Raw genomic sequence first — 10,006 nt, 5'->3', positions numbered from 1 at the left:
CACTATTTTCGGAGATACAGATAATATTTCGTCTACAAGCTCTCAAAAAGCAATAACTGACATTCTCTCAAAAAGTAATAACTGACACTCGAAATAGTTTCGACTATATATACATAGTCGAAATATATATATATATATATATATATATATATATAATTTTTCCCCCTCTAGCGTCACCATGTGTAAGCTGTGTGTAGAGACTAAAACTGTTACGGGGTTGCATAATGCTTGGACGTCCATCTTGGCTGATTTGGGACAATTGCCATTTCAGATAAAAGTACCCAGAATAAACCCCATAACCCCCAGGGGCCTATAAATAATATGACGGGCTAATCTTCAAAGTCGTCCCATGTGTTTGGGGATGTGAGGGAAATAAGTGATGTCTTCGCAAGCCGCTTCATTAAGATATTGACGTGTTCGCTTTCTGTCAGCTGAATATGATTCATGTAACTCTGACTTAGTTGTACAGCTATCGTTTACATTTCGGCACAGAGGCCGATAGTGATTCTACTGATTGACAATTTCTCTTTTCTTTTTTTGGCCGTGTGTTTTTCACGTTGCTTTTTTTAAACACATGCACAATGCTATATTTATCACCGGCAACGACGAGGTTAATGCGTTATCTGCACACCAAGCCTGAGCTCATGTCTGTAATCCTTGTAAACGCTAAACAGAAAAACAAGCTTTTCTTTTCTCCATACGAGAAAGCGGCCGCGGCGCGCCAGTCTGCTGTCATGTTGCTGCTATGATGCGGAGAGGGCGGCCCAAAGGACCAGCTCCCTGCATACCCACTGCAGAGGAGCACAGCAACAAAGGACCGAAATGAGAGAAAGAGAGAGACCGAGATAGCAGTGGTTGTATTGCTATCAAGAAGATAAACTGAAAAAAGGACGAAACAAAATGACAAACTTTATTTCTCCGGGCCTCCACTTTTGCATCTTGTGTCACATCGTCACGCACCCTGCATGACCTTTGACCTCCCTGGTTCCTACTTACGACAGTTACCGTCACCCCGCCCGCCCCCCCCCTCTTCTTCCCAAGACACTCTTCTCCCTCTCCCACATTTCTCTCCCTCCACTCGTTCCTTCCTTGCCGCACCAAATCTCTCCAGCTTCGTCGTCGCTCCGGTTCACGGGCCTTCGCGTAACTCCAGCTGACTTGACAACATGCCAGACTGGGAAGCAGCTGTGCCCGCGCCCTGCCAGGTCATCAAACATGACGTGGATAAATGGTGAGTATGGTGACAGGGAGCACGCCAGGCTGTTGGGGCAAAGCTGGGAAAAGAAAAAGAAAAAAGGGAAAGGAAGAAGCTGCTTTAGCGTGCGTTGAAAAGCGTGTTGAGACTGTGTGCCGAATGTAATCCGCTCTATCACGTGCCCTACAATTACAGCGCACAGCGTGATGATGGCTATTGTCCTAACGCATGGTCGAAGTGAGCTGTGTGAGATTCGTTAACTGATGTCACTGTGATGTGCCCGGAAATCTTTGGTCGGTGTCGGTGCCGCTTGTCCCTTTCTGGGGTATGGAAGATTGCTGCACTTGGATTCAAGGCAGTCAAGCCGGAATCAGGATGACTGTGTTTGGGCTGCAGCTAAGGGGAGGGTCACTTTTCATCTACTGCAAATCAGTCAGCTTTTTTTTTGGGGCTATTCCCGGTCAAAACTAGCGCAGCTCCGCTCATAAGATCCCATTTATTCCCATCACCATGTCAACCTCTCAGCGACTACCCACCAAGATAATCTAATATAAGAAGGGTCAGCGGAGATAACATCATATTAGTCGATGACTACGCCAATCCAATTAACCGTAAAGAACCAATTAAAACACAGTTTATAAATGGCCCCTCCAGTAGTTTATATGTCCGGTCCGACGAGGACAGAGCACAGGTTTAAAATAGACCCCGACACACATGATACCGCCGAGGCTTGGCACGCTCCGTGACGCCAGTTCATGTTACACGCGGTCCCGAGAAAAAGTTGCTATGCAGATTCCCTATAGCACTTCCTCTGGTTCATTACCTAAAGTAGAGGGGCTCAGTCTGAGAAAACAGAGCTGTGTTGGTTTGCATCCCATTCACCTAAGCAGGGACTGATTTACACCAGTGACCGGGGCAGTATTTCCACATGACACAAGTGGGGCAAACGCCCCGGCGCCCTGAGCCACGAGTAGCCCTCAAAGATGAGGGGTACTGAGTTTGCACTGATGCAGATTAAAAAAGGACGGATGGGACCAGAATAAACCTATATGGTCAGAGGCCATAGTCTGCTTTTCGTTCTGTTTTGTTGTTATTTAATTACTGTTGCTGCTGCAGTGTCGAGGAGCCGAAACGCAAGAATTTTACTCTCTTATACTTTTACAATGAGACGTAACAAATGAAGATTCTTCAATCTTGAGTCTGCTGTTACAGTCTCTGAAGCTAGTAGTTAAAATGCAGGCTTTAATACAGCCCCCAGCCATAGTCTGAATTCCTGCAGGAGCCCCCTGGTCATATTTGCCCCTGGGCCCCAACAGTTGGTTCATCTGCCCACGCCGGGGACACAACTAACTTACCTGGAAGGGGACAACTTGGCAGCGCTGTGGTCCCCCCTGGACCAGAACGGAGAACCTCTGGCCTAATGCACCAACATCACACACACACACACATCTGCTATAGTTGGATTTGAAGTACATTTTGTTAATGCACAAATCAACTTGACTTGTCACCCAAAAGAATCTGCGGGGCTCTCGCGGCCTGCTGGTTTAGACTCGCCAGAACCCCCACGGAAAGGTTCATGTGGTCCCTAGTTCTGCAGCACTGTGGAGTGGATGTAAAGGTGCGCCACAGGATCTTCAGGTTGCTTTGGTCTTTTCTGCCTTGCCACCATGCTTTGCACTGTGTTATTGTGCTTTGTGTGTGTGTGTGTGTGTGTGTCTGCGCTACTTCTGCTACTACCACTACTAGTGTCACTACTACTACTGCTACTACCACTACTAGTGTCACTACTACTACTGCTACTACCACTACTAGTGTCACTACTACTTCTGCTACTACCACTACTAGTGTCACTACTACTTCTGCTACTACCACTACTAGTGTTACTACTACTACTGCTACTACCACTACTAGTGTTACTACTACTACTGCTACTACCACTACTAGTGTCACTACTACTTCTGCTACTACCACTACTAGTGTCACTACTACTACTGCTACTACCACTACTAGTGTCACTACTACTACTGCTACTACCACTACTAGTGTCACTACTACTTCTGCTACTACCACTACTAGTGTCACTACTACTACTGCTACTACCACTACTAGTGTCACTACTACTTCTGCTACTACCACTACTAGTGTCACTACTACTACTGCTACTACCACTACTAGTGTCACTACTACTACTGCTACTACCACTACTAGTGTCACTACTACTACTGCTACTACCACTACTAGTGTCACTACTACTACTGCTACTACCACTACTAGTGTCACTACTACTTCTGCTACTACCACTACTAGTGTCACTACTACTACTGCTACTACCACTACTAGTGTCACTACTACTACTGCTACTACCACTACTAGTGTCACTACTACTTCTGCTACTACCACTACTAGTGTCACTACTACTACTGCTACTACCACTACTAGTGTTACTACTACTACTGCTACTACCACTACTAGTGTCACTACTACTACTGCTACTACCACTACTAGTGTCACTACTACTACTGCTACTACCACTACTAGTGTCACTACTACTTCTGCTACTACCACTACTAGTGTCACTACTACTACTGCTACTACCACTACTAGTGTCACTACTACTTCTGCTACTACCACTACTAGTGTCACTACTACTACTGCTACTACCACTACTAGTGTCGCTACTACTTCTGCTACTACCACTACTAGTGTCACTACTACTTCTGCTACTACCACTACTAGTGTCGCTACTACTACTGCTACTACCACTACTAGTGTCACTACTACTACTGCTACTACCACTACTAGTGTCACTACTACTACTGCTACTACCACTACTAGTGTCACTACTACTTCTGCTACTACCACTACCAGTGTCACTACTACTTCTGCTACTACCACTACCAGTGTCACTACTACTTCTGCTACTACCACTACCAGTGTCACTACTACTACTGCTACTACCACTACCAGTGTCACTACTACTTCTGCTACTACCACTACTAGTGTCACTACTACTACTGCTACTACCACTACTAGTGTCACTACTACTACTGCTACTACCACTACTAGTGTCACTACTACTACTGCTACTACCACTACTAGTGTCACTACTACTACTGCTACTACCACTACTAGTGTCACTACTACTTCTGCTACTACCACTACTAGTGTCGCTACTACTTCTGCTACTACCACTACTAGTGTCACTACTACTACTGCTACTACCACTACTAGTGTCACTACTACTTCTGCTACTACCACTACCAGTGTCACTACTACTACTGCTACTACCACTACCAGTGTCACTACTACTTCTGCTACTACCACTACCAGTGTCACTACTACTACTGCTACTACCACTACCAGTGTCACTACTACTACTGCTACTACCACTACTAGTGTCACTACTACTACTGCTACTACCACTACTAGTGTCACTACTACTTCTGCTACTACCACTACCAGTGTCACTACTACTACTGCTACTACCACTACTAGTGTCACTACTACTTCTGCTACTACCACTACTAGTGTCACTACTACTACTGCTACTACCACTACTAGTGTCACTACTACTTCTGCTACTACCACTACCAGTGTCACTACTACTACTGCTACTACCACTACCAGTGTCACTACTACTTCTGCTACTACCACTACCAGTGTCACTACTACTACTGCTACTACCACTACCAGTGTCACTACTACTACTGCTACTACCACTACTAGTGTCACTACTACTTCTGCTACTACCACTACCAGTGTCACTACTACTACTGCTACTACCACTACTAGTGTCACTACTACTTCTGCTACTACCACTACTAGTGTCACTACTACTACTGCTACTACCACTACTAGTGTCACTACTACTTCTGCTACTACCACTACCAGTGTCACTACTACTACTGCTACTACCACTACTAGTGTCACTACTACTACTGCTACTACCACTACTAGTGTCACTACTACTACTGCTACTACCACTACCAGTGTCACTACTACTTCTGCTACTACCACTACCAGTGTCACTACTACTTCTGCTACTACCACTACCAGTGTCACTACTACTTCTGCTACTACCACTACTAGTGTCACTACTACTTCTGCTACTACCACTACTAGTGTCACTACTACTACTGCTACTACCACTACTAGTGTCACTACTACTTCTGCTACTACCACTACCAGTGTCACTACTACTACTGCTACTACCACTACCAGTGTCACTACTACTTCTGCTACTACCACTACCAGTGTCACTACTACTACTGCTACTACCACTACCAGTGTCACTACTACTACTGCTACTACCACTACTAGTGTCACTACTACTACTGCTACTACCACTACTAGTGTCACTACTACTTCTGCTACTACCACTACCAGTGTCACTACTACTACTGCTACTACCACTACTAGTGTCACTACTACTTCTGCTACTACCACTACTAGTGTCACTACTACTACTGCTACTACCACTACTAGTGTCACTACTACTTCTGCTACTACCACTACCAGTGTCACTACTACTACTGCTACTACCACTACCAGTGTCACTACTACTTCTGCTACTACCACTACCAGTGTCACTACTACTACTGCTACTACCACTACCAGTGTCACTACTACTACTGCTACTACCACTACTAGTGTCACTACTACTTCTGCTACTACCACTACCAGTGTCACTACTACTACTGCTACTACCACTACTAGTGTCACTACTACTTCTGCTACTACCACTACTAGTGTCACTACTACTACTGCTACTACCACTACTAGTGTCACTACTACTTCTGCTACTACCACTACCAGTGTCACTACTACTACTGCTACTACCACTACTAGTGTCACTACTACTACTGCTACTACCACTACTAGTGTCACTACTACTACTGCTACTACCACTACCAGTGTCACTACTACTTCTGCTACTACCACTACCAGTGTCACTACTACTTCTGCTACTACCACTACCAGTGTCACTACTACTTCTGCTACTACCACTACTAGTGTCACTACTACTACTGCTACTACCACTACTAGTGTCACTACTACTTCTGCTACTACCACTACTAGTGTCACTACTACTACTGCTACTACCACTACTAGTGTCACTACTACTTCTGCTACTACCACTACTAGTGTCACTACTACTTCTGCTACTACCACTACTAGTGTCACTACTACTACTAGTGGTACAAATACTAAACGTTGTGTCCAGATGAACTGATTAAACTTTCTGTGATACCATTATTACTACTACTAGTGCCACTACTACTACTACTACTAATAATAATAATAATATTAAATTAAACTTATATAGCACTTTTCTAATACTCAAGGTCGCTTTACTACTAATACGACTACTGCTGCTGCTACTACTAGTACTGCAACTACTACTGCTGCAGCTACTGCCACTATTATTACTACTGCTACTACTAATGCCAATACTAATGCTATAACAAGTACTACTACTACTGCTGCTGCTGCTACTGCAACTACTACTGCTGCTGCTACTACTGCTGCAGCTACTACCCATTATTATTACTACTGCTCATACTACTAGTACTGCAACTACTACTAGTACTGTAACTACTACTGCTGCTGCTACTATTACTTCAACTACTACTATTACTTCTACCAATTCCAATACTACCACTATTACTGTTACTTCTACCAATGCCAATAATTGTACTACCACTACTGCTACTACATCTTCCACTATTTCTATTACTACCACTGCAAGTGCTGTAAGCCTCTTGAAGGCAGTGAGCAGAGTGTATGGCTGAGCTTAGTGTGTGTGTGTGTGTGTGTGTGTGTGTGTGTGTGTGTGTGTGTGTGTGTGTGTGTGTGTGTGTGTGTGTGTGTGTGTGTGTGACCTTGTGTTCCAGCGTCAGAGAGAAAGCAGCGGAGGCCTGTAGGGACTTACTAGATGCCTTTCAGGCTTGTGCCAAAACGCTGTCCGAGGGGTCGTGAGTCACCCACCAACACTTCTCCAGAAAATGTACGTTATCACTGTTGATGCACCCTAAATACCAGCTCTCACATTTGTGGAGTTTATTCCAGAATGCCCCCCCCCCCGAACCCCACCCTGACACAGAAGCAGGGCTTCTTCCGGTGGTGTGACGCAGCGAGCATAACCAAGTCCGCCACCAACTGTCAACACAGGAACAAATTCTCTATTCTTTTTTCTTTTTTGTGTGGGATCCCCCCTCCTTTCCCCCCTTTCCCCCCCAATTGTATCCGGTCAATTACCCCACTCTTCCGAGCTGTCCCGGTCGCCGCTCCACCCCCTCTGCCGATCCGGGGAGGGCTGCAGACTACCACGTGCCTCCTCCAATACACGTGGAGTCTCCAGCCGCTTCTTTTCACCTGACAGTGTGGAGTTTCACCAGGGGGACGTAGCGCGTGGCAGGATCACGCTATCCTTCCCAAGCGCCCCGACCGACCAGAGGAGGCGCTAGTGCAGCGACCAGGACACATGCCCATGTCCGGCAGACACGGCCAATTGTGTCTGCGGGTGGGAAGCCGGGGATTCGAACCGGCGATCCCCGTGTTGGTAGGCAGCGGAATAGATACGCAATACGCAACCCGGACGCCAAGAACAAAACATGACGTAATACTGAATCAGAGCGTGACTGTGGATATCTGGGAAATCCTTCAAACATAGAGAAGGCGAGGCTGGGATCCGCCCTGTGCCCTTATCCATAGATAGACCGAGAAGCCAGGACCGCTCCGGCGCTCATCGGCCCCAGCTGGACTTGGTGAACTCTGAGAAACGCCTGGTTCCCTGCAGGGGTACCCAGCATCCACGTCCGGCTGATGCTGGCTAATGTCACCTAGTGAGCAGCTGTCGTTTAACAATACGCTCGAGAGAGTTTTGCTTTTCACGAACTAACTAACTAGATTAAACTCCCATAATGCCACAGTGGTGTGATCCAGACTGCCCACTAAATCTGGATTTAACATCCCATATCAGAGGGAATCTACATTGGGGTGGATTTCCCCTTTAATAACAATGGCCTGCATCTTTGATAAGATCTTTTAGATTTATGAGTTTGTTATAATTACAAGTCAACCATGAAGTATCTTACAATCCCTCTTTGTTGTTGTTGTTGTTGTTGTTGTTGTTGTTTGACACAGATTCATTTCTCCCTTGCCTCCATCCTCCAATCAGCCCCCTCCATTCACAGAGCGATGGACTCAACCATCCGTGATCACGGAAGAGTGGGGAGGACATTTTTATCAAGACGCAAAATACTTATTGTAGCCCCACAGTGTTGTCCAGTCATGCTGCCCGCCAACAGTTTAACATGTTGTGTAACCTATCCGTTTAAAGAAGCATATAAAATGACATGTTTCTGAGTGAAATGAAAGTTTGACCTGCTTTCTCTAACCGAAAACGGGGTCCACATTAACTGTACGTTGAACAGCGTATGGGAAGTGCTGGCACGCTTTCCCCAACTCCTCCTCTCGCGATATTCATCCACGTGCATGTGTTGAAAACGTGTGTCTGGTAATTGGCACTGATTAAGATATAATTCCTGGTTGAAAAATAAGAGCACAGCAGAGTTTGGGGGGTACGAACCTCGTTATCAACGTTTGAAGGCTGCGACTGTTTGGAACTGTCCATGGTGCTGATTGGCCAGGCGCGCTCCACACGGCCCAACCAGCCAATCGCAGGAGAGAAAAACGTGACGCGTGATTTAAGAGGAAAAAAGACAGAGAAGCTGGAAAAATTGTGTCGTTTTGTTGTGTTAATGGTAAAGTTGTGTCATACACAAACCGCATTGGCCTGGTAAGGAACCAAATACAAGGAAGTAGGTGTTTATGTTCTTCTGTGTGTGTGTGTGTGTGTGTGTGTGTGTGTGTGTGTGTGTGTGTGTGTGTGTGTGTGTGCGTGTGCGTGTGTGCGTGTGTGTGTGTGTTCTAGTCCTGCTATATTTGTGAGGACCAATTACAGGTTATTCTGACTATAAGACTGAGGACATTTTTACAAAGTGAGGATATCAGCGAGTTAACCGGGGCCCTCTCACAAGTGTAGAAACACGTGTGTGTTTGTGTGTTTGTGCTTGTATCCACATGAAGCCCTGTAAAGGAGATGTTGTGTGTCGACGGAGCGGAGCAGCGCTGGGTGTGAGACATTTGGCGGGTCGCTGAGGTGAAGCGCTCGATCTGCTCTCACCGTGTTGGTGTTGTTCCCACGACATCGTCATTAACGTTGCTCCAGCGCCATCATTTCAGCGGACCAATCAGGTTGTTGTGACGTCATGCCTTTGCGACACGGGATTAAAACGCCGGGAAAAGGCGTCCGGGTAGGGTAGTGTGGCGGTCTATTCCGTCGCCTACCAACACGAGGATCGCCGGTTCGAATCTCCGTGTTCGAATCCCTACAGATACAACTGGCCGTGTCTGCGGGTGGGAAGCCGGATGTGGGTATGTGTCCTGGTCGCTGCACTAGCGCCTCTTCTGGTCGGTACTGGGGTTAATAGCGTGATCCTCCCACGCGCTACGTCCCCCTGGCGACTCCACGTGTATCGGAGGAGGCGTGTGGTAATATGCAGCCCTCCCCAGAGGGGGTGGAGCAGCGACCGGGACGGCCCGGGAGAGAGGGCTAATTGGCCGGATACATAACCTCAACCTAACCCTAACCTTAACCTAGCACTTACCTTACCCCGACACCTTAACCTAGCACTTACCTTACACCGACACCTTAACCTAGCACTTACCTTACCCCGACACCTTAACCTAGCACTTACCTTACACCGACACCTTAACCTAGCACTTACCTTACCCCGACACCTTAAC

The 10,006-nt window shown here is 46.5% G+C and overlaps 1 long non-coding RNA gene across 1 annotated transcript; it reads left to right on the top strand.

Annotated features, from left to right (window-relative positions):
• The first annotated feature begins 1,042 nt into the window (after positions 1–1,042).
• Positions 1,043–8,574, top strand: LOC130128044 (uncharacterized). Its single transcript, XR_008811864.1, has 3 exons — positions 1,043–1,231; positions 7,090–7,202; positions 8,342–8,574. It is a non-coding gene; the product is annotated as an uncharacterized LOC130128044 (long non-coding RNA).
• The last annotated feature ends 1,432 nt before the right edge of the window (positions 8,575–10,006 follow it).

The sequence above is a fragment of the Lampris incognitus genome, chromosome 17 (assembly GCF_029633865.1).
Source record: "Lampris incognitus isolate fLamInc1 chromosome 17, fLamInc1.hap2, whole genome shotgun sequence".
Classification (NCBI taxonomy): domain Eukaryota; kingdom Metazoa; phylum Chordata; class Actinopteri; order Lampriformes; family Lampridae; genus Lampris; species Lampris incognitus.
This window is presented reverse-complemented; position numbering and strand designations above follow the sequence as displayed.